Source organism: Canis aureus, chromosome 29 (genome assembly GCF_053574225.1).
Source record: "Canis aureus isolate CA01 chromosome 29, VMU_Caureus_v.1.0, whole genome shotgun sequence".
Classification (NCBI taxonomy): Eukaryota; Metazoa; Chordata; class Mammalia; order Carnivora; family Canidae; genus Canis; species Canis aureus.
This window is the reverse complement of record NC_135639.1, coordinates 7,599,062-7,620,110: the sequence shown is the minus strand read 5'-3', so window position 1 is coordinate 7,620,110 and position 21,049 is coordinate 7,599,062. Positions and strand designations below refer to the sequence as shown.

The 21,049-nt window shown below is 50.3% G+C and overlaps 1 long non-coding RNA gene across 1 annotated transcript; it reads right to left on the bottom strand.

The window, feature by feature from the left end:
• Positions 1–9,637: 9,637 nt before the first annotated feature.
• On the bottom strand, positions 9,638–21,049 carry LOC144300974 (uncharacterized). Its single transcript, XR_013367718.1, has 3 exons — positions 16,567–21,049; positions 15,461–15,531; positions 9,638–10,033 (listed from the first exon to the last, which is right to left on the bottom strand). It is a non-coding gene; the product is annotated as an uncharacterized LOC144300974 (long non-coding RNA).

The window sequence follows — 21,049 nt, the reverse complement described above, 5'->3', positions numbered from 1 at the left end:
GGGCAAGGTACTTAATGCATCTGACTGCCATCGTGAAATTCTTAACCTTATCTTTGAACTCTTGTATCTTGTGAGTGCCGTGGGCCGGAGCCTGCGTGCGGGGCAGGAGGTATGTGCAGTGGGCACATCTGCCACCGCTCCCTGCCTTCTCACACTCACCCGGCACAGCTCCCATAGCACCGCACCTGGCCCACCTGGCCTGACGCCCAGGAGGGCTCCTCACTTGGCTTAATGCTCTGCGGTCACTATCTTAAAGCCATAGTTCTGTCTTCCCAGCTGTGGTTTGGAGATGAGATGCGATGGGACAACAAGGGGTGCCTGTGAGCAGCGGGGTGGAGGGTGGTGGTGCATGCAGTGTGTGCGTGTGCACGTGCTGCTCCTTGCCATGCTGCAAGCGTGCCACTCCAGCGGCCCCGCGGACGTGTGCAGTTCAGCCGCACTCACAGGCAGCCCTGGGTACGCACGTCATATCTGCAACCATTCTGATCAGAGCTTCTTCAGAACACACGCACGTGCACACACACGCACGCGCATGCACACACATACACACGCATGGGGCATTCTGAGAAACGAGAAGGACCGGGGCACTGCGTCACCCTCTCTTAGTCACATGAGGTCCCTGCATTAGCCAATCACTTCTGCCAAAATTGAAGGTGCTGAAGGACCGGGAGAGACGGCCCCCCCATAGTTCCCTCTGACTCAGCCCTTCCTGGCTCAGCAGGAAGGCGAAGGCCCAGCACGTGGGCAGAATGTGATTTCGTCAAGAAGCAAAACAAAAATAGTTGAGTGTTCTCACTTTTCTGGTAAGAATGAAGTTCATGTGCGGGCAGGACCTTTGAAATAGGACATGTCGTTTCAGCGATTCCGCTTACAAGCTAAAGGCTCTTAGATCTCCATTTAAAACCGGTATTGCACAATATAAAGATGACCGGTCAAATGTGTGCCAGTAATTTTAATTTTTAATTGTTCTTTATGTAGAAAATCATTAAATACAAGTAAAAACCCTATGATAAGACAAGAGAGGTAAATGTGGAAGAAATGGGGAAAGCTTTGTATTTTAGCGCCTTGAAATGGCACTGGTCCTTGCTTTTTAAATAAGAGGCCCTGCATTTTCGTTTTGCCTTGAGACCTGTGAATTATATAACATCTCTGCGTGGCCAGCTCCTGCCTATTCATCCTTCATGGTTCTGCTTAGGTGCCACTTCCTCCAGGAAGCCCTCCCTACCTCCCATCTGTGTGCTCCCACAATGAACAGTACACCTCCCATCACTGTGCTATAATTGTCTGCTTGTCTGATCAGCTCCTCAGCTGGATGGGAGCTTCGGAACTGGATTGCCAGATTTACAACCCTATAGAGCCTTCTCTACCTATCCTCAGCATCAGCCCAGGGCCTGGAACATAACAGGGATTCCTTCCCAATTAGATGAATGAATGAATGGAAAGAGTGTGTCACATCTCAGATACGGTCCTTAGCATTTTGCACACACTGCCTGATTAGTGAATGAATGATGGCACCAAGATTTCTTAAAGGCCCTGACCGGTGAGTTTCCCCTGTGTGACCACATGTGGTGCAATAAACCCTGGGGTCTCAGCCATGACACCCATTTTGGCTGCCTCCTGTCCTTCCCCTCTTATTGTGGACATGTATGATGGCAAAACGACAGGTTCCTTGAGGGCAAGAACACTGTTTGGTTGTATCTGGGCCCCAAGGGTGGCCCAGAGTTTTGCACAGAGTCAGTACCCATGACTGTTAACAAGAATTTGTGAAAATAGCATCTAAGAGAAGACATTCTGACCAAACTGATTTAGATCCCGATGAGTCCATTCCAAACCAAGCCACAGGTCACCCAACTCTTCAGGATATACAAATGGAAGGAAGGGAAGGAAGGAAGGAAGGAAGGAAGGAAGGAAGGAAGGAAGGAAGGAAAGGAGGGAGGGAGGGAGTCTTAGTATTTTTTAAATCGCACTTCTGGGATGACCTGGGTGGCTCAGCATTTAAGCATCTGCCTTTGGCTCAGGGAGTGATCCCAGGGTCCTGGAATTGCATCCCACATTAGGATCCCTGCAGGGAGCCTGCTTCTCCCTCTGCCTGTGTCTCTGCCTCTCTCTGTCTCTCATGAATAAATAAATAAAATCTTTTTTAAAAAACACCTAAATAAATCACACTTCTGAAAAATGTCAATATCACTTTTTTTTTCCAAAGCAAAGCAACAAAAACAGAAATCAGGCATTTGGCAAGGTTGCCCCTGGACGCCGATGACAGACTGCCAATCTTCAGACACAGCTCGGCCACTGCACATTAGAGCAGTCTCGCTTTCCAGATCCAGAGCCCACATTCCCAGATGGGTCTTTGGCAAACTGTGATGCCAACGTGTTCATCTCTGGGATGGTTCCCTTTCAGCGAGTGTGGAGTAGAGACCGGCTGCTAGCTCACTAACCCCATTTCTTCCTCCTGAGCATACAGAAAGACGACATCCCAGCCTCTGCTTTGCAGTTAGATTGAGGCTCTATGACAGGGTCTTGACCAAGGAGATGCCAGCAAAAGCAATCCGTGCTGTTTACAGGGTTGGCCATAAGATCACGGACTTGGTTGTCTGCATTCCCCCTCCCCTTCCATGGCAACCACGGAGACCATGCGTGTGTTGAAAAAGATAATGTCACGGGATGGAAGGAGCCTAGATCTCTGGGTCACAGCTTGGAGGAGCATTGCCTAACCCACATCAGATGGTGACACGAGTGAGAAACAAACTGAATGGTGTTTAGCCGCCGAACATTGTCGCAGCAGCTAGCATTATTAATCCTGGCTCCCACAGAATGTCAGCTCTTGGTAGGAATGCATTCAGATGCAAGTAACTGAGGAGCCTGTCAAAGTGACATAAATACACATAAGATTGTTTTTCTGCAAAGCAGGAAGTAAGTCTTGGAACAGGCGATTAAAGAGTGGACCAGCTCCTCAAGGACACAGGCTCATCTATCTTTCTGCTCAGGCATTCTTGCTGTAGTAGCTTTTGTCCTCATGCTTGTCAGCGCAGTCACAAGAGGGCATTCCATGTGCATTCCAGGCAGCAAAAAGAGCAGAGGGCAAAGGGCTAAAGAGTCATGCGAGTCAAAGGTGTCCCAACTTTTACTCTACTTCTACTCTGGCCAACTTCTACCTACACTTTATTGACCAAAATGGCATCGTATACCTGCCTGGGACCACTGATTGGCCAGTGGGAATGATGTTATTATGCCAGCCGTACTACAGCTGTGATTCGTCTCCTGGGGCTGGGGTCCGGGCTCCCACTATGAGCTCAGGGCATCTACAAAACTGCCTGAACAAACTGCAGATCTACTGGTGAGGAGAACACAGGAGCGATAAGGGAAATTTTCAACTTTTCTCTGGGCTCCCAGGAAAGCTCTCCTTCAACATTTTGCCAAAGTCCAAAATGACTCGGCAAAATCTCAAAACACGGGCTCTATTTCTGCCCCGAGCACACACTGTATGTCTGCTTCTTTAAAAAAAATAATAAATAACCAAAAAGGAGCATTCCAGACATAAAGATAAGAAAAACATAACAAAAAATCTCCTTGGTTCCCAAATATTCAAGTCATACAGTCTTGCACATATTAAAAACATAAGATAAGGTCTGTAACTTTCTGGAATGTACTTCTTCATGATGATTTGTCATTCTTTATGTAAAAGACACATCACCCTGCACCAAATGTTCCTTCCCTGGAGCACTCTCTTCTTCGTGAGGATTGTGTATCCCGGGCAGCTGTCCTACCTTGGGCTTGAATGAAATCCTTTCCCTTTCTCTTTATAATGTTTGAAAAGGTTTGTTCATTTTGCACTGATAGGAGTGAAATAGAAGGTGCACCAATGACTGGCACCCTCATATTTTTCTTTCCTTCTAGGGCATTCATTTCTCCAGAAACAGTTGCGGTTACGAGGGGCCAGAGAGACTCCTGACTGGATCCTTTGACCTTCAAATCCATGGGTTTGGGCCTCAGCTTAGCTGACCATAGAACTCCATTTGGTCGTCTTGCCCAAGGGACTGGCTCACTTGGAGTCAAATGATGGCAAACTTGTGGTCAATAGGACAGCAGCATAATACACACTGGAGGACAGTTTTCCCAGGACCTGGCCCTCTAGGACAGCTCCTGTCTTTTCTAGGATGTCATTGATTTCCATAGACTGGTCATCAGAAATTAGCAGAGCTATTTAAAAATTAGATGCTCAATGCTCATGAAGGTGCAGTGAAATACGCTTGATCACAGGATGCCTGCAGGAGGGTGAGTTGTTGCCATACAATTGGAAAGCAATCTGGCAGCAAGTATCATGAGGCTTAAATATATTCAAACCCTTTGATCTAATAATTCCACTTCTGGGAATGTCTCCTAAGGAAATAATTTGAATACTGAAAAAGCTTTTTGCCCCAAGATATTCCTGGCAAGATTACTTATAATAGTGAAAACCTAGAAACAGCCAAAATAACCAGCCATTGGAGAACAACCATTGGAATAAAAAATATATATTTTCTATAGAATATATTCTATGAAGTGAAGGTGGGACAGATAAATGGATGGATGGATGGGTAGATAGATCAGTGATCAATAGGGTGGATAGATGGATGGATGGGTAGATACATAGGTGGATAGATAAATAGATAGATAGATTCCACTCAATGAACTATATACATTCATTAAAGATTATGACCACAAAAGGTTTACATTGCAAAAGTGTGCTTGGATAAAAGACATGAGTTAAAATAATGGGCATGATATAATTATTAGTATATGGAAAAGGCTGAAATAAAATACGCCTAAATGTAGTCCAAAGTGAGCACTGAAAGCATGGATGGTTTTTGTTCCTTCTCTCTATTTTATGCATTTAAATTTTTTCTTTTATAAGGATGCACTGTTTTACAATAAAAATTATTTTAGAAAAATATGAGGGTTGCTAAGTGAGCATGGAAATTGGATGAGGCTAAGGGACAGTTTGTTCAGCTGGGGCAGCATTTGGAGAAGTTCCCCCGCCCCGCTCTGGGCCGTTCTCTGGTGACCACAATGCTTATTCAGCCAGTTTCAGGGTGTCTCCCCATCCCACTCCCCTGGGAGCTGTCTTCTCTCTCTCTCTCCCTCTCCAGGCCTAGCGGAGGCCCCTCCCACACTGGCTCCCCAGCTTCAACTGTGGTGCATTATAACCCTCTACAGGTACCTCCAGTTCTGGTCACCTTGATTCAACTTGGCCACACCTCAAGCTCCAAACCAACCTTGGAGGTGGTCCTCCTGCAGACAGAGTCTCGCCCTCTTCTGTTGACATCTGCCCATCCTGTTCTCAAAAGGTGGTGGCCTTTGACCACAATTGCCCCTAAATGCTGGACAACTTTTTGGGGTCCCCTATGCACCAAGGAGGGAAAAATCTCAGATTTCCTTTTATTTTACTTGAATATCCATTCAAATTAGATTCTAGGATTCATTCATATTTGTGTCCCCACTGTCATTCAGTTTTACTGCTCCATAATATCCCAATGTCTAAATACACCATAATTCATTTATCTACTTGTCTATTTCTGTTGCCAGGATGTGGGCTGTGTCCAACGTTTTAATACTAGCAATGGTGCTGCCATGAACATCCTGGTAAGACCTAGGAGAAGAATTGCTGGTATGTGAGGTATGTAAAGGCTCATTCATGAGACAATGCCAAAAATGCTTTCCAAAACAGCAATATAATTTTGGGAGAAAAAAAGAAAGTCCAAAAGGATTACACAAACTCTCTGCATTCTCAATTTTTCCGTAAATCCAAAACTGTTCTAAAACTTCACATTTTTTTTAAATTATACAGCATAATGCCCTTTTTAAAGCTAAACATGACCAAAATTAAAAATATTTTTGAGGTTATATTTAGATGTGATCAAATGAAACCAGGGGGATGATAAACAGAAGATTTATGGAAATCTGTTCCCTTGGGTTGGGGGAGGAAAGTTCTGGATGGAGGAACACAACATGGCAATTGTTGTCAGGGTTCCAGCTTTCTTGTTGGATGTTGATTAACGGGTGTTTATTAGATTAACATACAGGAAGGAAGGGAAGGAGGAAGGGACAGGGAGGGAGGCAGGGAAGAGGAAGAGGGTCTTCCGTGGGGAGCTCAGAGAGTGTCATAAACAAAGATGATACATAGTCCAGCTCTACACACCCAGGGCCCCGTTAAACAACAGGAAGGAAGGGATCTGAAAAGCATCCACACTGGCTTAAGAGGAGCAGCTTTGTCCAGTGAGTAGCTTGGGGAATGCTCAGGGAGCTTTCAGACCCAATGCCAACCCCACTGGACAGCCACACAGTGTCACCCAAGGTGAGGGTCTGCTGTCTGAGCCTCAGGTGGCAAAGCAGTTCCGCACTCAGGTTGCCTGATTTAGGATTCAGCTCTGGCATCCCCAGCCACGTCTACAGGGACCTATGTGCTCTCTCCCAAGCTCAGTGTTCTCATCTGTAAAATGGGGAGAAGTCAGTAAGATAGTATGTGTGAAGTGCTTACACACAGAGTAAGCACTCAGTAAATGTCTGTCATTATCGCCCCCGAACCCCCGCCCTGTGTGTGTGTGTGTGTGTGTGTGTGTGTGTTCCTCACCCTCATACCTTCCTCGCACCCTGCTCCTTCTGGCCAGAACGTGACCTGCTCCAGCCAGCTGACCTGAACCTGGAGCCCAGTGGGGTCATACACCTGGGACATACTCAGCCCCTCCTTCATTCCTCAAGCCTGAGGCTCCTCAGGATGAATTGCTCTGATCTCCCGAGCATTTCTCAAGCCCTGTCCCCTCCCTAGCTGGGCCCACCTGGACCATTGCCTGCACCTGCTGCCTCCAGCTTGCCCTCCGAGGTATGACCGCATAGCACCCTGCTCAGATTCTCCAGAAGCTCCCCCTGTCCCTCTGGGATGCAGCCCTAGAGCCCTCCTTGGCACCCAGCTCCATCTGGCCTCTCCCTGCCACATGCACCCAAAGGCCAGCCCCACCCTCTCCCCAACACACCCCCTTCCTCGATTGCTGTCCCTTGGCAGATGCTTTCCCAGCAGTGTACACCCTCCTTCCCCTGGAGAGCTCTCAGTTCCCCTCCAAGGCCCCTTCCCAGGCCTTCCACCCTGGGGGGCTGCTCAGGGGGCTGCTCCCCAACCAGGATCTCTCTCGCGTCCCCTCCACCAGACTGTGAGTGCCTTGAGGGAGGGAGCCTGTGACCCCACCGCATCCCAGGGCCACACTCAGAAAGTTCCCACTGAGCACATGAATGACTTTCCTCTTTCAAGGGCAAAGATGTTTGACTCCTCACTGCAATTATATTTTCCCTTTCTTGATTCAAAACCTTGCCTGGCCAGGGAGGAGGCAAGACAAGTGGAAAACATCTGTCTGGTGGGTTGACACGGGTAGGAATGGAGGACGGAAAAAAATCTGGTGTCTCCTGTTTACCATGGACACTGAGCTTGGAAATAAAAGTGCAGCCACAGCAGGAAGGACGAGTGGAGACAACTGCCCCGCTGGGGCCGTCTGAGGCTGGCCGGCAGATGGGGGCCGGGGGGCCAGGGGTCAGGGGGCCAGGGGTCCTCTCCGGCCACGATGGGGAAGCGCTGGTCCAGGCCGGGCAGTGTGCTCAGACTCCCTCAGGAGGATGCTCGGCACTTTTCCATCCTTTCGAGAAAGATCTCGGGCTGCATCCCTCAGTCAGGGAAGCTGGGGGCGATGTTACAATTGGTGGACAACTGTATGCTTAAAGAAGAATAGGAAAGTTCGCATAAGGACAGTTTCTGTCCTGAAATCACCTTAGAGAGAGAAAGGCAATCAAGAAGGAGACGTGGCTGTAACAGGGGCGTGGAGAGAGGGGAGCCCCGCGCCCGGCCGCTGGGAACACGAACCGGCGCAGCCACTGTGGAAACAGGATGCACCGTCCTGGAACACTAAACCCAGAAACACCACGTGGTCCGTTCCACTACTGGGTATTGACCCAACACGACGCCCAAGTGCCAGCCAGCAGGTGCCCTGAGCACCAACCGACGTGCTCCCCCAGGACGCCCCTCTGCCCACGTGGCCCCCCAGAGAGCAGGGCTGGGAGACCTCGCACAGGTCAACTCTGCCATTTTACAGGTGGGAACCCAGCGAGGGGAGGAGACGTGCCCAGGGCCACCCAACCCCTCGGCCACACCGAGACCCCGAGGGGCGCCTCCCATCAGCGAGCCGGGAGCCCCGGGCCCCCCTCACTTCGGGTCAGCAGCGGCCTCCCTGCACATGCGGCCGACCAGACCGGCCGGCTCACCTCGGTGAGGGGACACCCCCAGTCGTGGCCATGCGTCCTGCTCCACGGACCGTGCCCAGGCTCTGCGCTAAAGCCCTTGGCTGGTGTCATTGCGCCGACGCTTCATAGTGATTCTGAGAAAGAAGAGTTACTCCTGGTTCGCGGGTGTAGACAGTGAAGCTCAGAGGGGTCAGTGGCCTGACCGTGGCTACTCGAGCCAGGCTGGGACCCGAGCCCAGACGCTGCAAGCACGGACCCTGCCTCCCATCCCGCCCAGGACAGGGGTGCGGCCGGGCAGCTGCGGGGGCAGGGAGGGCAGCTCTGGGTGCTGGGCACTGTCACCAGGCCCCAGCCCAGGGCCCCACTCCAGCCCAAGTCCGGCCTCCCCAGTCCTCCCAGGACCTGGGCTTCGTGCCTTCCCCTCATCTCAGGCCCAAGGAGCACGCGAAGTGCAGGAGCTGGGGCTCTCGTCAAATTGCCTGACCTCTCTGGGCCTCAGTCCTTCATCTGTAAAACGGACACTGCAATGGTCGGGATTGCACTAGGTTAGGGCCGCGGCTCCCACGGCCTCAGGTAGACAGCACGCTGGCCCCAGAGATGTCCACGTCCTGGTCTCCAGAACCTGTGACCATGTTGCCTTGGGCTGGTGGGACTGCATTCATGATCCAGACAGAGGGAGAGGGGACGGCTTGTCCATAGGCCCCGAGTGATCACCAGGGCCCTTACACAAGGGAGGCAGGAGGGGCTCCTGGGGAGAAGCCGTGGGAACGGGGCAGAGGTCTGGTGGTGCCGGCCCCGAGCCAAGGAACATGGGCGCCTCTACCAAAGCTGGAAGCAAGGAAATGGGTTCTCCCCTGGTCCCCCGAAGGCTCCGTGGTGACCTGTCGCAGCAGCAATGGGAAACTACTGCCAGGCACTAGCGTCTCCTCATTCCCCATCGTGAGGGCCTACGTGGGCCTGCTCTTTCAGGGGCAGGGGGCCAGACACAGCCCAGGCCTGGAGCTGCCACAGGCCAGAAAGTGCCAGAAGCACCCCCAGTGCAGCCCAGTGCAGGGAAGCCAGCACTCTGCCCAGGTGCATGGAAGGTTCGGGGCTTGGAGCAGGGCAGCCTGCTCTGTTGAAGGGCAGGGACGGCTGTCGGCCCCACTGCTCCATTCCTGCCCCACGTCCTGGCCTAGAACTTGCACCCACCTCTACTGCCCCGGGGCGCCTCCTGTGCTCCCTCCTCAGCCCACCAAAGTCCCCCCAACATGGCTTTGCTCCCACACCCCACTAGCCAGGTGTTCATGCTCCTCTGGTCCCCCAAGGGCCTGTTCCTCGGTGGAGTGAGCCTTCCTCCTTATCCAGCCATCATCCACTTGACTCAACAGATAGGGGCTGGGACCAGCACCCCTCTCCCAGAGCTGTCCCTCCAACCGGCCAGCCAACCCCCACCCAACCAGGGTCTCCAGGAGGCAGAGTTAGCCTGTCCCCATCTGGATCCCTGAGCCTTACGCACCTCCAGGCATTTAGCAAGTGCCTTGAAAGTGGTGTTGGGTGGCCGACCAGGCAGGGGTTAGGCTTGCATGTCCCCCCCCCAACTAAGCTTCCCAGACAGATGTCCTCCCCAGGACTCCTCAGATGTGCACCTGAAAGTTGCTGCCGGGGAAGCCCCCAAAGCTGCAGAGAGGAGGTTTCCAAGCCACACCGGACATCCTCGGGCTGAGTGGGGTGGCTTCCTATATTTGTCGACACAGGATGCATGCCCCTTTCCTGGTGGCCTCGTGGGGAACTGCATCGGAAAAAAACACGTGTGTTTCTCATTCCTCCCCACACTCACGACACTTCTGACACCAGATGTGGGTTTCCCACCCATAGAGCACTTCTCTGCGACGCCAGCTGGGTGTCCTATGACTCGATTCAATTCTGACACTAACTGGAGTTGGCACAGATGCCACAAGGGAAGGGCTCAGTCCCACAAGACTGCTCCCACTCAGATGCTGATTGTGAGTCTCAGGTGCCATCTGTACTTCTGTCCTACCAGTTCTACATCAGGGTTCCCTCCACGCCCTCCCCAGGCTCCGTAATTTTCTAGAACAACTTGCAGAACTCAGGGAAACACACTTGCCAGTTTGCTATATAGTGAAGGATATGATAAAGGACACAGATGAACATCCAGGTGGAAGAGGTGCATAGGACACGGTATGGAGAACGGGACACGGGGCATCCGCACCCTGCCCAGGCATGTCACCCTCCTAGTGTCTCTAGGGGTTCAGCAACTGGGAGCTCTCTGAAGCCCATACTAGGCTTAGGCAGTTTGTTTGAGGTAGAGCCCTGGTTGGAGAAACTTCTTGTCTTAGACTGGTCAGGTTGCTGTAACAAAACACCATAGACCAGGTGGCTTGTAAATGACAGAAATTTACTTCTCACAGTTCTGGAGCCTGGAAGTCTGAGATCAGGGCACCAACATGGTCAAGTGAAGGCCCTCCTCTGGGTCACAGACTCATTGCTGTGTCCCCACACCGGGTTGAGGGAGCTCTGTGGGGTCTCTGTTATAAGGGCAATAATATCACTCTTGAGGGTTCTTCCCTCAGGATATAATCACCTCCCAACAGCTCCACCTCCTAATACCATCACTTGGGGGGTTAGGCTTTCAACTCATGAGTGTGGTGGGACACACACCCAGACCATTACACCTCCCAGGCCGAGCAGGGTCTTGCTGCTATCTTCCGGGTTGTTGGACATGCTTCCAGTTTTTCACAGCACAGTTGTGGTGAGTTGAATAGTGACCCCAAAAAGATAGTCCATTTCCCAGAACCTGTCAATGTGATCTTATTTGGAAAACGGGTCTTCAAAGATACAATTCAAGCATCTCAAGATGAGATCATTATTCATTAGGGCAGGCCCGAAATCCAATGACAAGTGTCCTTTTAAGACACAGAAGAGGAGACACACAGAGGAGAAGGCCATGTGAGGACAGAGGCAGTGATGGGAGCGATGTGGCCACAAGCCAAAGGACGCCAGCAGCAACCAGGAGCTGGAAGAGGCAAAGAAGGATCCTCCCCTAGAGCCTCCAGATTAAGCCCAACCTTGCTGACACCTACATTTTGGACTTCTGGCTTCCAGAATTATGAGAAAATAAATTTCTATTTTTTTTAAGTCACCAAGTTTTTGGTAGTTTGTCACAGCAGCCTGAGGACACTAATATTCCAGTTTATGTAGAAAAAACTACTATATCTGCAGTATTCTATGGTTCATTGAGGCTCCTTTGCTGGATGCTTCTGGCCTGGGGCCTTTGATGCCTATGTGCCCCCACCCCAGCTCCACCATGGGCTGAGAGGTCAACCACGATAAACCTCTGTTGGGAAGCTCTGGTGCAGAGGTGCTGGGGTCAGTAGTAACCACAGTCCCCTGGTTTTGGTGGGCCACAACATTAACGTGTTGTCTCACATTGTTAATGGTTGATTGCTCCCATTTGTTTAAGGTGATGGTTTGGAGAAAATGGCGCTGTGCCCCACTCCCGTCAGAAAGGACAGCTGGATCAGAGGGCTATGAGGTGCCAGCAATGTGTGAAAGGTTAACATGGGTACAGAGATGGTGGGTTCTGGGCCTCTGGGAAGAACTCCCCAGCCAGGACCTACTCCAGCCACCGTGAGGTATGAGTTTACACTGGCTGCGCCCAGTGAAGGTGCCATGGATCTTGCAGAGAGCAAAGTCCCCTGGACTGTGGGGATCTAACGTGGGCCCACCTGCCTCAGAACGTGTGGCCAGGTGTGCCTGTCCATCTAGCCTTCTTCCATCAGTGCTGATGCTTAAAGAAACATTGCCTGCATAAAGCTAACAATGCTGCTCCTAGATGGTAGAGCTTAGGATGACTTTTCTTCTTTCTCTCTTGTAGTTTCTGTGTGATTTAAGCTCTTTAAAATTAAAATGTATCCCTTACAAAAGGAACAAACTGGTTATTACTACTATCATTATTATTTTATTATTATTATTATTTTCATCACCTGGCACAGTTTTGAAAAATAGTTTTCCTCAGCCCAGGTCTGCATGATTTTGATTCCCTTGGCCTGGGGTGGGACTAGAGGCAGGACCCCATTGACTCTGGTGGGCAGTCCAGCTGGTGTTTCCCAAAAACCTCCCTGATGAGAGTCACCAGAGCACTTGTTCCACAAACATAGCCCCAGCTCTGACCTGTGATGCTCAGGTGAGGCTCCCATCATGGGAGGCTGGCCCGGCTGCAGAATGAATCTCCCCCAGGACCATAAGGACTGATGTCCAGCTATGCATCCTGGAGTGTGACATAGCCATGAGTCACCCACCAGAATCGAATCAAACCTAAGCTGGGAACAAGGAAGGGGGTCAGTCAGGTGGCAGCTGTGGCCAACAGAAGCCCTGTCACTCCATCTGGAAGCTTGCAGACTTCCTGCTCATTCAGATGTGGGGAAGTTTGTCCCAACTATGCATCCCAGGGGCTTTTGTGATTCTAGGGACATTTTCTTTTTTTTCTTTTTTCTTTTCTCTTTCTCTTTATCTCTTTCTTCTTCCTTCCTTCCTTCCTTCCTTCCTTCCTTCCTTCCTTCTGTTCCATGCTCCCACCTAAAGCCAATCTTTTCACTTGTGCTCTGAGTTCCATCCTCTCTCAACTACCCAAGGCATTGTTCTAGCAATTGTCACTTCTCCTTTGTATCATCAATTTATCTCTCTGTGCCAGATTATTCCCATCATTGTACAAGTGTGCCTAAATATACCTCATCTTAAATTAAGAAAAGGGAATCTTCACTCACGTGCACTCACATGCCCCTCCAGCAACTACTTCAGTCTCTGCTTCTCTTTCAACATTCTGAAGAGTCATCTCTACTTACTGTTCCTACCTCTTTTCCTTCTATCCTCTCATGAACCCATGCCAATCAGACTTTTTGTCCACGACCCCCTTGACTTTTCCCAAGATCATCAATAGCTCTATGTTGCCAAATGTAATGACCAATTCTGTCATTATTTGTATTTGACACAGTTAATCACTTCCTCCTTTTAGATGTCCTTTCTTTACTTGGCTTCTTAAACGCATTGCACCCTCCTGGTTCTCTTACAACTTTCCTTGGCCATTCTTAGTCTCCTCTGCTGGCGGTTGGTGTTCATGCTGATCTATAAATATTGGAGGACCCCAGCAATTGTCCTGGAACTGTGTTCCTCCTATCTAACTCATTGCCTTGACCTCATCTTCCCTCTCGGCGCTGTCAAGCAAACACTGATGACTCTCAAATATTTATCTTCACCTAGAATCTTTTCCCTGAACCCCAGACTTGTATGATTTTCATGTCATAGGTAAAATATTCAGAACCACACCACTGATTTCCACCCCAGAACTGTTTTTCTGCATTTTTCCTGAACTTGGTAAATGGAAACTCAACTCTTCCCATTTCTGAGACCAAAAACCTTGAGCTCATTTTTTTACTCCTCTTTCCAGTGGGACACTGTTAAATGTGTAACAGCAGGTTCTCAGCTCTGAGGGGTGGGCCATAGGGGAAGGCCCAACTTCTTGTATAAAAACTACCATCATTATCCATTTGTAGCTACAGATGTCGCAGCACTGGACACTGAGTTGAGAAGAGATGCATAGTGGCACACCACTATGTAGTATTTCCCCACAGAGTTACAAAAATGTTAATAACCTCAAGAGCATGGGTAATTGCAAAACTGGGGATCCCTGGGTGGCTCAGTGGTTAAGCGTCTGCCTTCACCTCAGGATGTGATCCTGGAGTCCCAGGATCGAGTCCCACATCAGGCTCCCTGCATGGAGCCTGCTTCTCTCTCTGCCTATGTCTCTGCCTCTCTCTCTCTGTGTCAATAAATAAATAAATAAATAAATAAATAAATAAATAAATAATCTTTAAAAATTGTAAAACTGTAATAAAATAATTAGGAAGCGATGAATTTCTAGTATTTATTTACTTTTGTCTTGTTGTTCTAGGGACATTTTCTTGAAGAATAAATGGGAACGTTTAGGAGACAATACAATAGAAGGAGCTCAACCAGGGCAAAGATTCTTGGACCCAGCTGATGATTAACCACTCTCCAAGTAAATCCATGTTCAGGAGAAGTTACAATGTGGCTTCACTGTGCACTGTTGAAGTCCAAGTCCATAGACAAGTCAACATGCCCAGCTCAAGAGCCCCAGAAATCCAAATGCTAAGGTCCCATCATGCTTGGAAAATAAAACATGTGAGCCACAACTCAGCTTACAGAGGCAAGAGACTGTGGGGTAGTGGGACCTCTGGTTCCTCCTGTAGCTTAGCTGTTGGGTACCCCCTGCTGTGGGTCATGCCCACCCAGCTACCTGCCAAGAATTGGGGTGCAGGTTTGGCAGGAGGAACTGTGGTGAAGAGACCACTGTCAGTTGGGTCCTGAGCTTAATTATTTGAGCCTAGTTTGCCCCAAAACTGAAACACTGGCCAAGGGAACCACTAAGGAGCTATCCCAAATGACTGGCCTCAATTCCAGCACCAGCCTCATAAGCTAAAATATAAACAAAAAAAATCTACAGGGGCAAACCCTCCCTTCTAAGGTAGAAGATTAAAGGTTGCCGTGAACTTAATGTGCCCCCTCAAATCTGTATATTGAAGCCCTAACCCCCATGAGATGATATTTGAAGGTGAAGTCTGGAGGAGATAATTAGGGTTTATGAGGTCATGAGAGTGGGACCCTGCTGATGGGACTGGTATCCTCATAAGAAGGGACACCAGAGCTCTCTCTCCTCCATGTGAAGACAGAGTTAGAAGCCAGGAAGAGAGCATCTGCCAGGAGGCAGCCGTGCTGCACTCTGAGTTTGGACATCCAGCCTCCAGAACTGTGAGAAACAAGTATCTATCGTTCAAGCCCCTGGCTGTGGCCCTTTGTCATGGTGGCCTGTGTAGAAAACATTATTGGGGTGTTTAACATTCTCCTTTTCCAAAAGCACTGCTGTCTGTGAGGTCACCTTATGATCAGGCCTCTGAGGAACCATATCAAGTAGAAAACCATCAATGGGCGAACACCCCTCCCCACTCCTGAGAGAACTTTGCAGAACTTCCTTCTGTGTTGGAGGGGGCATCCCTTGTTCATGCGTGAACACCAGCAGGTGCCTCTCCCATAACGCCAGTCTTGACAGGAGAATGTGAAGGGGAGGGGAGCATGATGGTTTCTAGTAGGTGAGTTAATGAACATTCCATCCATGACATACCTGATTTCTCAGCAAGACCCAGCCAGTTTTTAAGATTTTATCAATTCCGATGGGCTTCTTAAAACATGAGCCTGTGGAAAGACAGAGGGGAATACTACTATTCACCCAGAGACTTTTCATCATTAACTTCCTCTTCTAACTGCCCAGGGCTTACCCCCAGACAATAAGCTCTCCTTGGGCCCATAAACAGTTCTTCAAGGGCCTCTGAACATCTTTATTGGTTTTCTCTGGTTATCAGTGGTGGGTGACCCCAGAGCCCCTGGGTTCTAGTCAGGGTATAGGCCTGGGGTGCAAATGTAAAGGGCACCAAAAACTCTGATCAAGAAAAATAATATTTTAATGTAATATTCTAAATAATCCAAATGAGTGCGAAACAAAAAAAAATATGATGACTAAAGTATCAAAATTTTAAATAAAAACAGGATCCTGTGGGTACAACAAAGGGTCTACTTCCCAGGCAAGGTGAGCAGGCAGCGCCAGGCTCAGAGCCAGGCTCAGGGCTCAGCGAGCTTGCCCTGTGTATTTGCCACGGCAATTATTCCCAGGGCTCGGGGCCCAAGGTCACTGCAGGCCACAGCACATCCCCTCCTCAAAGGGTCCTGGCATCTCAGCACAAGGAGAATTCTAGGGACCACCTGGTCCCAGCACTTAAACCACCTGTGGTGATGAACTAATGAAGGTTTTGTGTCTCAATTTCCAACCCATCACAGATGGATACTTCTGTAAAATACAATAAAAATAAAGTTCTAGGGCACCCAGGTGGCTCAGTCGGTGAAATGTCTGCCATCGGCTCAGGTCATGATCTCGGGGTCCTGGGATTGAGCCCCATGTTGGGCTTTCTGCTCGGGGAACAGTCTGCTTCTCCCTCTCCCTCTGCCGCTCCCCCTACTTGTGCTTTCTGACTCTCTCTCTCTCTCAAATAAATAAATACAATATTTTTTAAATAAATAAATTCCTAGAACAATGATACGGAAAAAAAGATACAAGATGCAAGCCAACTATTATATTTCATTATAATATTATATATTTTATTATATTCAACAGATCATTACTCGTTCAAATGGCTGTCATGTGTCTCAGTGTCTGCTCTAAATTTCCATACTTACTAGATCATTAACAGCCCTCACCCAGCGGGGTCCTCGGGCCACATACTGAGTAACACGGATCTGGCCCAGGCCCCCTTCTGGAGAGCAGGGGCTCCGAGCACTGGGGACCTGGTGGAGTCTGCATCTGTCCCTTCCTCACCACCCTATCCCATGGGACCAAACATGTTTCCATCTCTGTTTACAACAGATTGTTGGTTCTCAGCCTGAATTAGTGCCCAGAGGTAGTCCTGGGGACAGAAGCAGTGGGGCTGGTCCTCTGGGATGATCAAGAACTCAGAGGACTGAGGACAAAGGAAAATAAGCCACCCTCCTCCCCTGCACTGTCACCTTCTCCCTCCCCATCCAGACTCCAGACCCAAACCTGTGTCCTGCCCTCTGTGATCTCAGGGGTTTGGTAGCTCCTCCTCTGTGACCCCACCCCTGGGGCTGCTGGGCAGCTTCCCTGGGCTCAGCCTCTCAAGGGAGACCCCAAACCTCTCCTTTCCTGAACAGATGCCTGGGCAGCTTCCCTCGGCTCAGCCTCTCAAGGAAAACCCAAGCCTCTCCTTCCCTGAGCAGATGCCTAATGTTCGGCAACAAGCCTTCCTGGAGCTCCTCCTTAGGGATCAGACGCCAACAAGGGGCCAGTGATTAATAGGCTCAAAAATCCTCCAAATAATAACAGCTATCATTCGTTGGACACTGACGTGAACAGGCCATGGGCCAAGTGCTCCTAATGATGATCCAATTCAATCCTTACTACTATAAGATGGGTATTGCTATCACTTCCAATCTACAAATGAGGAACTTGAGGTTCACAGGGTTCAGGAACTTGCCTAAAGGCTCAGAGCCATGAGCAGCGGAGCTGGAATCTTATTCCATTAGGTGCAATCTCCTCCCAGAGTAAAACCGCACAGGGTCAATGAGAAGAAACCCACATGGGAAAGACAATGTGTGCCTCAGCAGGGTAGACTCATCTCCTGGCGGGAGCCCCTGTGGTCAGCCCTGCCCTTTCTTGTCACTGAGGTTCAAGCCACCCCATGCTTACTCCCCTGGGTACCAGCCTAAATCTAGAGACTCTCCCATCAGTGGGCAGGAAGGAAAGGTGGGCAAAAGGACACGAGACAGATGAGGCAAGAACCCAGATTCTGAGATGCAGGCCAGGAGCTCAGGCTTCCCTGGAAGTTAACAGGGAGCTCTGGATGACAGTTCCCAGGCAAGGAAGGGGCTGCCTACGGAGCCAGGAGGGACTGGGCAGGAGACGGAACAGCAGGCTGCTGCAGCCGTCCAAGCCCAGGGCAATGCAGTCTGAGCCAGGCCCACTTTGGGGGAGTGACAGGTCCTAACACTAAGAGACAGACAAGCAGTGGTGCCCTCTCCAGAGGTCCCTCCACCCCTTCAGCCCTTCCTGGCTTGTTTCCCCAACATAATGGGTGTGCAATCACCCTCAAAAGCCACACAGCCCCATTCCACCTGCCTGCTAAGGGGGTAACTTTCCACCAGGCATCCTCCAGCAGGGCGGCAGGGTCACAGAGGAAGCATCGAGAAAGGCAGCCTTATCAATAACATGCCAGAGCCCCTGGAGTCAGCCCCAGAGGGCGAGCATTTAGGGGAGCAAGAGCAGCGAGGACCCACCTCCGAGAACCAAGCTCCTGAGGCTGGGGCAGCCATCCCTTCGGGGCAAACACTCTTATTTTGAGAAAATCCCATGAGTCAACATCTAACATGTGGGCTGGGACCAGTAGGAATTCAACCCCTCCTCTGGGACTCAGACTGCCAGTCCCAGGCCCTCACCTCCTCCTTACGGGCCGGCCTCTCCTGGTTTCACAGTGAGTCTGTCAGGGTGGGGCCTAGGTCCTAAGGATGTGCCAGGTGGAGCTCTTGTTGGGAAATAACAGGTGGAGAGGGGTGTCTGAAAGCCTCACACGTCCTCAGCCGCAGGAGGGAGGGCAGGAGAGCCAAGGACGGGACACAGTAGAGGCGCAGGGCTTGCACATCTGTGCACAGAGCTTCCAGATGTGATACTTCATGTACTTCTCCTTAAAGATGGGCTTATTAGCCCATTTCAGAGATTTAAGAAACTGAGGCCCACAGAGATTAAGCAATGGTGACACCAGGGCACAAGTCAGAATCAGGGAGAGACGGTGCCTGGCACATGGTGGACAAAACAGTGCTAATGTAAGGAAAATACCAGACAGAAGGAAAGAAAGGCACTCCTGGTTTCCCCGGGAGCAGTGCTGGGTACGAGGAATTTCAGAGGAGCGATTCTGAGGGCTGCAAATGAAGATTAATTCACAAGTTCATTCCTGAGACGGGACTTTGCACTTACCACAATCTTCTTGTCTCCTTGGATGCAGAGACTGTTGGGACTTAGACTCAAACGGTCATCTGCTCTTCCCTCCACGTCAGCCTCCACCAGGGCCGCCTGCGGAACAGAGCACCTGCTACTTCTTTCTACAATTCACGGTGTGCCCACTGCCCTCAATGCAGGGGTGGGAGATCCAGCTGGAGCCCACTGTCTAGTGGGGGCACAGCTACCAAACAGATAGGTGCAAACGACAACAGCTATGAGAGCACCCAAACAGGAAGGTCTGACTTCATCTGGAGAGTCGGGAAGGCTCCCCAGAGACCATGGCTCAGGCTGAGGACTGAGCAGGTGTTACTCAGAAAAAGGTAGGGCCTGTGTGTGTGAGTGGGGGCTGTGTGAGCACAGGTGGGGGGTGAGCATGTGTGTGTGAGTATGAATGTGTGTGTGAGTGAGCAGGTGTGTGTGCAAGAGTGAGTAGAAGAAGTCCATGTGGATGAATGTGCATGTGTGCATGTTTGTGTGTGTGCATGTGAACAAGCATGAGTGAGTGTCAGTAGGTGTGCATTCATGTGATCATACAGATGTGCATGTGAGTGTGTATGTGAATAGTATGACTATGTGTAAATGTGTGTGAGCATGTGTCTCTGAATAAGTGAGTGTGTGTGTGTCTATGTGAGTGTGAGCATGGACAACATGTTCTCATATGTGAATGTGTTTGTGTGTATGTGAATGAGCTTGTGGATATAGGTGTGTGAGCATGTTTTTGTGTGATTGTGTTCCATGTGTATACACATGGGGTATGGACAGTGTGTTCCTATGGATGAGTGTATCTGTGTGTGTGTCTGTGTATGCATGTGTCCAAGTGTGTTTGTATGTGCATGTGTGTGGGGGCATGGTCCTGTGCGTGTCTCTATGTTTTGTGCATGTGTGTCCATGTACGTGGGTGGGTGTGGACACGTTCCTGTGTGTGAGCGTGTTTCTGTATGCACATGTGTCCATCTGTGTGGGTGAGCAGGGACTGTTTGCAGAAGGAAAAGAATGGCCAGTCTGGGGAGGGCACGGAGAGCAAAGCCCGCAGTGTGAGAAGAGGCCAGGCCTTGATGGCCAAGTTCACCATCACAGTGTTGGTGCCAAGCCCAAGGGAGCTGAGCAGGTGGGTGATGTGTGACATCTGCACATGAAAATGAGCTCCTCTGATGGCTTTCAGGGGCATAGGCTGCAAGAGGTGAAGTCAGGTTCTTGGTGAAATCAGCCTGGAGATTTGGCAGTCATCCCTGGGGCCCACACCAGGGGCTCCTACAGAAGTGTGTAGACGTCACCACAGCCCCATCTTCCACCTCAAAGTCTACTTGTTTTTACTAGGTTAAGCATTGCCACTTCCTCAGCTTTCCACTTGCCCCAGGATTGTTCCTCCTAAATAGGTTCTGGCATCTGCAGACTTTTTTTTTGCAGTGTCACCCCCAGTCCTGCAGCCTGCCCAGACCAGTGACTCTCACCTCCCAGATTCTAGACATCATCTTTCCATTAAACCAGCCTGAGCTCAAACGAAGACCACTCTTCACCGCTGCCTTGGTCCTGTGTTCCAGTCCAAGAGCCCAGCCGTCCCCACATGGAGCTTCTGAATCTCTCACAGAGCAGCTGAGCAGAACACAGTACTGTCTGGAAGACAGAAGGCATAGAAGACACCGAGAGTCAGAACAGGGCAAGGGCCTAATGCACAAGCTTTGGGGTGGAGTTCAAATCTACGTGGAGGGTCAAGACGCAAATTACTTCATCTCTGTTTCCTTCCTGTGAGTAGGGTGAAGGAGCCTTGCCTCAGAGCTGTGGAGAGGAGAGACATATATAAAGCAGCTAGCACGGGGTCTGGGTTTCACACACCCTGTGGCAGGCAGCCTCCTCCAGACGGCCCCCAGTGATTCTCACCTCCTGCACAGCCCTTCGCCTCCCCAGGACACAGAGATGCCGAGGAGATGGAACCAGTGGGGAGCTAGTGGCTAGTGCACCTTCCACGTCCAGGTCATAAGATACACGGAGCTTCTCACTGCTTTCTCCTGGGTCACCAGCTCTGAGGGAAGCTGGCCGCCATGTTGTGAGGACGCTCAAGCAGCCCTGGGGAGAGGTCCACGTGGAAGGACATGAGGCCTTCCAGTCACAGCTGGCGCTAGCCCTTCCACCACGTGTATAGAGCCACCTTGG